The sequence below is a fragment of the Elaeis guineensis genome, chromosome 14 (genome assembly GCF_000442705.2).
Source record: "Elaeis guineensis isolate ETL-2024a chromosome 14, EG11, whole genome shotgun sequence".
NCBI lineage: Eukaryota > Viridiplantae > Streptophyta > Magnoliopsida > Arecales > Arecaceae > Elaeis > Elaeis guineensis.
The window spans coordinates 54456915-54462914 of record NC_026006.2 but is presented as its reverse complement, the minus strand read 5'-3'; positions in this window follow the sequence as shown (position 1 = coordinate 54462914).

The window sequence follows — 6000 nt, the reverse complement described above, 5'->3', positions numbered from 1 at the left end:
CGGCAAAAGGAATCCAGGCTTGAAGATCTGCATAGCAAGCTTGAAAATTTGGTAGCAGAAGTTTAGTTATTTTATAATCACAGATTTGTAGTTATTTATAAATATTGAGATTCGAGTTGATACTTACTTTTGGATTTAGATGCTCTGAACCAATATTGGTTCGATTATTTGATGAATAATAGAATTGAATCTTTTTATTTGATGAATTTTAGATGATTATGATGGATTGGCTTCGTGTTATCGTGGGCTCCATTCTTCGGTAGCATGGCCGTGTTATGTCTCTGATTTGGGGCGTGACAATTAGATCCACAGACCACAAGTATCAATGATCAAACAGGATCTCTGTGAGCTTAAAGCTTCGACCTTAATCATTCATACCTGCTTCGAACCTTTGAACCAAATTTCCCCCTAAAGGCCACATTTCCTCGCACCTTTCTTCCAACACTGCCAAAACCCAGTTTTATATGCAAAGGTTAACCGGGGAATAAACTCAGTGTACAGCACTATTCTTTTTTTTTGAAAAGAAATGGGGTTAGTGAGTCACTTTCCCCATTGTAGTTAGTTATATTAATATTAATCAAAATGGTTTACAATGATGAGAAAGAGAGGACGTGTACAGGTTGACATATGGCCTTTATTTTTTATGCCTGAGAGCTTTAATACATGAGAGTTGCTAGTTTTTTCCATGCAACGTACGTAGGCGCGTTTCCCACTCTCCCAAATTTGCATAGAGTAGGTGCACCGGAGCATTATATAATCTATCGATTCGCTTGCATTGTAACACAAGATTCGCTTGCTATAGGTCCATTAAAGCATTTTTTTTTCGAGGATTTCAGCCGTAAGGATCTTTCTGTTGTAGCATAACCAGTTGAATAATTTATACTTCTCTGAGATCGGAAGCCTCCATATAATTTTTTCGAGATGGAAAACTAGATCACCATGTATCAAGAACTTATAGCAGGATGGAGTGGATGCACTGGAGCATATTATATGATGAATCGATTCGCTTGCATTGTGACGTAAGAAACACCTGCTAGGTACATTAAAGCTTTTTTTTTCAAGAACTTCAGCCATAAGGATCTTCCTGTTATAGCATAATCAGTTGAAAAATTTACACTTCTCTGGGATCGGAAGCCTCCACATAGTTTTTCCGAGATGGGAAACTAGGCCACAGAACTTATGGTAGGACGTACGTACGGGACCGAGAAAGCATGCTTCGGAAACCATTCCCAATATCTTCTGTCATCTTGATCCAAAAGATTCAAAGCACATATGTATTAAAAATTCTAATCATCTATCAAAGAGTCAACCGGTTCACCAGAACAAATAATTCAAAAGATTTCTAGTTGTATAAAAAATTGTTCAACCATCTTGTTCATTAGGAAAAATTGGATCATAATAACATTATCCAAGAGTGGCCCTCACACGGGTCCACATCATTCACCTCTTTAGTTAGAAATAAAAGGAGCAAAAGCTTATGAAAAAAAATTTATATATTCTAGACCATCAGCTACGTAATGCAATTACATTATTACCACATAAAGAAGGTTGCAGTGAAAGAATAATTACGTAATGCATCTACTAATCGTGGATGCATAGGCTTTCACATGAGAGAAAAGACATCCAAAAACAAAAAAGTGATGGTCATAAATGCGCAAAAATTTTGCATGCAAGATGGTTTTTTGTTGGTAGAATAACAAATAAACAATAAATAAAAAAAATTGAAGCATTCAGTCCTTTTTTTTTTTTTTTTTTGTGGATATACATAAGGTATATACTTTTCTTGCAGTGAAGGAATAGTTTTATGTGATCCACTACAGTGTCTGTGACATGTCGCATCGCATGTATCATCGGCAGATGACTGCATGCAGCCGCACGTGATGTGCATCGCACAACATGCGGCCCTGCACGGTCATCCATCATGTGGTGAATAGTATACATTGTGCACCGTGCATGGTAGAGGATCCACCCTCATTTTATGCAAAGCTTAATCAGGGAATAAACTTTTGGGCCTACGCCCTGTGTAACAAAAAAAGTAAAATATGATTTAAAATAAAAAAATAATCAGGGAATAAACTGACCGTACGTATATTTGCGTGTGGGGACACACGCTTATACCCTGATTCCTGGCGTGACACTCGAATCAAAGCCCAAGGCCTTGGGCTCGTCCATCACTCTCTCCTTTGAATAGGAGGAGGAGAGCCTCTCTATCCCACGAATCCCCCCCCCCCCCCCCCCCACCCATACCACCACCACCTCCTCGACCTTCTTCGAACAAAGCTCTTGGGGCCTGCGAACGGCCTGCAGCAACCTGGCCAAGGGCCGGCGGGCTTGCACTCGTTAGGCTCGGTGAAGGAGCCGAGCAAGGTCGCGATCAAGTTCCGGCGGAGCAGGACCAACCAGCTGAGCGACATCCACTTCCTCCCCCGCGTCATGTGGGGGACGCTGTCGCTTCCAACCATCCTCATCGATGACCGGACTCGGTCGCGATCGCCCTCGAGATGTGCCCAGGCAGCGCGGACGACTACGGGATCACGTCGTTCGCATGGTTCCTCGGCCGCCTCATCGAACGGGAGGAAGATGTGCGGAAGCTGCGATGGAGGGGGATACTGCTTAACGCGCTCGGGAGCGACGAGCAGGTGGCAACTTGGCGCCGGATTTCGAGGCCTCAGGCCAGGTATCGGACGGGATCGGCAAGCACCGGAAAAATATAACTAAAATCGTTATTCATAGGTTTCTGCGCACAATTATTCCACGGATGGCCGCTTCCGTCTGTTTCAAGTTATTAGCCCTATCCCCAGCGTCTATCACCGCGATTGCGGTAGCAGGACGGCATTAATCTGCTGGTGTTCTTGTATGATTCCTTGCTTCATGAATTAAAGCATGTGTGGATTGAAAGTTTTTTTTTTTTTTTTTTTTTGCTGCTGGTAGCCTAAATTTGCTTCTTTGGATTGTGTTGGCAAGTGATTTTTATATTATTGTGCCTTTGGCTTGAAATTCAAGATAAATGGAAATTTTCTTCTGAAATTGTGTAAAAATAAGTCTCTTTTTTAGGGGAAAATAGATTTTAAAATGTTAGTTGTGCAAGAACCAAATATAAAATGGTAGTCAAACGACGGTGAGCTTTAGATCCTCCATGCAATTTATGTTTCCACTGCATGCACTTAGACGTGGAATCCATGGAATATTAAGATTCTCATCCAAGACAAATTTTAAATCCATGGAATATTAAGATTCTCATCCAAGACAAATTTAATGAGGGAAAAAAAAAAAGGTAGGATTTTTTAAGATTCTAAATCATTTCCCATTAAGTTTGTATATCAAAAAAATCTGGGATTAAATCATAAAAATCTAGGGCTGAGAAAAATTCAGGCTAGACCGGCAGTTTTAATCCCCAAGCCCAAATTGAGCCCGTTTAATAAATAACCACCGTCTGTCCTGCTAGACTAAAACTATGGGCCATGTCACCAAAAGGTCCTAAACGAGCTGGCTAGCCCATGAATAGGTCTACCTCCAACTCTTTTTGAACATGGGGATGTAACAATTTATCTTCAAAAAATATTATCTTGCCAAAAAATTTAGGGTGTGTTTGAGTATTCCTACAGGATTTGATTGAAAATGCTATAAAAATTGAGACTATTTGGGTTAAAAGTCTTTTTCCCTGTCCAAGAGATCTGGGCTAGATGGTGTTTGGCTGATATAGGATCACGTTTAAATGGATGACCCAATTCACGAATCCTACAAGATTTCAACCCAATTCTATAGGGATATCCAAACAAATCCTTATTTAGTGATAAATCCCTTTTTGTAAAGCTTTGAATATTAAATCGATTTCTATTCTTTTGGTGTAAATTAATAAACACAAATATGGAACAAATCTAGTGGAATGCTGATTTTTCAATAGCTTTTACATCATTATGACATCAAACAGGCGAAGTAGACATTTGGCTTGATAAAGAGCTTTACATTTCCAAACCCATAACAAGGTAGCAAGCCCTTTGCTGCAGCCTATTCATCTATATGTCTTATATATGTGCGCTTTATTTTTTTGGGGGACAACTATGATGGTCAAAACTCAGCCAAAATTAGGGTGAAGGTGAGACTAAACATAATGGTCAATTTACTAGCTCAACTAGTTAAACTCTCATATCTACATTATACAAAAAAAATAAAAAATATATATTTTTTTAAGAAATAATATTATATTATCTATATGAAAAATAATATAAAAAACCTAGTAGACTTTCAAAGATCTAACTCTTTGAGTATGTGAGAGCACTAGATCACATCAAAACTATGTAATTAAGCATCATGGGCAACAGTGGTATCACATGGTATCGTCTAAAGTGTCGAAACATTATCATCTTGCTATCATCCCATTGTCCCAATCAATGTATCTTAGGGATATATCTAATCTCAAGTATCAAGACGGTGCAGGATGGAGTTACATCCTGTTCCAATGGAAAAACCGATATAGTCCCATCCTATGGGGTTTAAAGCAAAATAAATGATGTTGACAAATGGTTGATATTCTTTCTTCGTGCAAGTGATATTCCTTTCAAAACTAATAACAATAATTCTTGGTCGCATTTATATTAGGAGCTAACAGCCTCTTTCGATGAAAGCAACATCATGCAACCTATCTAAGTTCATTTAGATGAAGAAACAATATTTTCGTTTACATATTGTACCAATTAGGAATCTTCCTAATTTTTTATTATTTTTAAAGTTTCCACCATTCTCCTTGAAAATCTCCATAGTCCGCTCAAGGATTTTAACATTATTGAAGGTGCCGAGCCTTTTTTTAATTTATAGAGATGGGTCTATTGGGATTTTTTCCCATATGGCTCAAGGATTTTGACATTCATACTCTAATTTCCAAAAGCTTGTTGTGGTCAAACCAAAAACTATCGGGCAATGGTCACATATTAGTTAATCTTCCATCAAGCAAAAGGATGTGTTTCAGTTCTTGCATAGCTGGTTCATGAAGGATAGACTTTGTGAACAACAAACCCTAATAGTTTGGGCTCACAAAAGAAAGCTGGTTCCTTCAGCAGGATCACAGACTATTGAGTAAATTCTTTTGTTATTTGCAGATTTTCCTGAATTTCTGAAGTATGTTTTTAGGTTTGTCCGGGTGTTCAATATCACTATCTTGATCCTTGTATCAGCTAAAGGTTGTTCCTGCTTTGAAATTTTTCTATTCGGTAAAAAGAGATCAACTATTCTTAGATTTTCAGTGCCATACATGAAAGAAATCAGGATCAAAATTCCAACCTCTGAATATTTCTTGCAATTCTGCAGCAACAAATATATACCACGGTATGAGTGGCATCTTCCCAGAAGGTAGTGAAGTTAAGATTCACCAAGATGACCACTAATAATTCTTATAGAGCTATTTCCTCACACTTATGTTTTATTCCTCTAGCATTGACAAAGATCGACAATATAGAATGGGTGAGAATATGTAAATGGTAATGTAAATAACTCCAACCATCCTTGATTGTCTTAAAATATAAAGATTAATCATATCTTTCTCCCTGCCTCTATATAGACTATAGGAGAAAAATGCTTGCAAACACAGACAATGTGGTAAGTACATGTTTGTGTATGCAAAAGGCATTTAGCAAGTTTTATGCTACCGTCCCTAAGAAACAATACAAACTGCAATCCTCGATCCAACATGCCTGATGCCGCCCGGTTTGCATATAAGATCAGAGTAGTTTATCACCTTAGAAAAAGGAGAGATTTAAAAGGTAATGATCTTATTAACAAACTTTCATATGGCTAGATCGATTGATTTCCAAACATTTTAGAAAGTCCCAAATAGCTGGCGGCGAAACCTCAGCTCTGTCCCCAACAATCAGCACCATCCCAGCCATTTTCTGTTAATCTATACTTCAATTGGTCTGTACTCCAGTCCATGGTATCCGTGAATCATTATAGGATTTAGTTTCAGATACATTTCCATCATTTATATTTGTCTGGCTTTTGCCCTCT